At 52.4% G+C, this 1,191-nt stretch overlaps 1 pseudogene; it reads right to left on the bottom strand.

Annotated features, from left to right (window-relative positions):
* Positions 1 to 944: 944 nt before the first annotated feature.
* On the bottom strand, positions 945 to 1,191 carry LOC146895195 (EKC/KEOPS complex subunit GON7 pseudogene; annotated as a pseudogene).

The raw sequence follows: 1,191 nt of genomic DNA, 5'->3' as shown, positions 1-1,191 counted from the left end.
GCCACCCTCTGGCAGTCCAAGCTCTCTTCGAACTGTTTTATAAACCGCCCCAGCAACCATCTGGTCTGGACAGGCCTGATTCACAACTTCTTTCTCAATTGCTCCTTTCTGTACCAATTTCTGTAACAAAGGCTCCAACCTTTGAACATAGGCAGACAGCTTTCCATCCATCTTCTGGTAAGTAGTAAGGTGTTTGACCTACAACGCCCTAGGATTATCAATAATCCCAAATATTGTCTCAAGAGTCTTCAGGCATTCTCCAACTGTAATGAAAGGATTGTTTATCTTGAGGACTCGAATAATTTCAAACGCTGGGCCTCTAAGGCTCTCTATCAACCGAGAAGTCTGCAGCATCCAAGACTCAAATTCTTCTTCACCCGGTCCTGGAGGATCCCTGCCTGAGAAAACACTCAGCTTTTTGTGCCTCGGATACTGCAGTGTAGGTTAAGGGCCTCATCTAATACCTGTGCCAACATGGGGGCTCGCATTTCAGGGATCTCGCCTCGGTCTAGGCTGAGAGGCTCATTTCGAGTTCAAGAACTCTGGTCAATTCACCCATCGTCTCGCTTTAAAAAGTCATTATCAGCAGCAGGAGGTTTAAAGATCACTCTCCAGACACCTCCTTCTCCAGGTATCTCCTTGGGAACCAGAGCACTGTTAGTCTCTTCTGTAAGCCCTTCAAGGCTACATTCTTGTTCTCATCCCTCCTGAACATCCTCCCAAGAAGTCTGTGTCCCCACAACAGAGCCCAGCCAGCCTGCAGGGCCTCCTTAATTTCTGCCACTCCGCAGGTCAGAGGGATGCCCGCAACCAACAGTGCTTTCCGAGGGTTCATATCCATCCCCCTGCACCAGTCTTCTGAGAGCCTCAGCGTCAAGGTGCCAGAATACAGAAGCCATAGATAGCCCGGGGTGGCGCTGCTGCGGCCACTCACAATGATGTGTTCACTTGTCTCTTCGACTCGCCGAGGTCCTGGAGCCATCCATAGTGTCGTCCCGATCTGCTGTCAAGCCCTGCCCACCCCACTCCACGAGGGCCCCAAAGAACTGGGCTACCAGCTCCTCCATCCAGGCCACACCCGCCGACAGGCTCTGAAGAGGGCCCGCGTTGCCAGTCGGACGCCTCACAGGACACTTAAAACGTTCGCCGGGGCTCCCTGTCACACCCGACGTACACGCCCCTAAGCTCCAT

Source organism: Myodes glareolus, chromosome 3 (assembly GCF_982192425.1).
Source record: "Myodes glareolus chromosome 3, mMyoGla1.1, whole genome shotgun sequence".
NCBI classification, from domain to species: Eukaryota; Metazoa; Chordata; class Mammalia; order Rodentia; family Cricetidae; genus Myodes; species Myodes glareolus.
The sequence above is the reverse complement of the archived record's forward strand: the minus strand, read 5'-3'. Positions and strand labels throughout refer to the sequence as shown.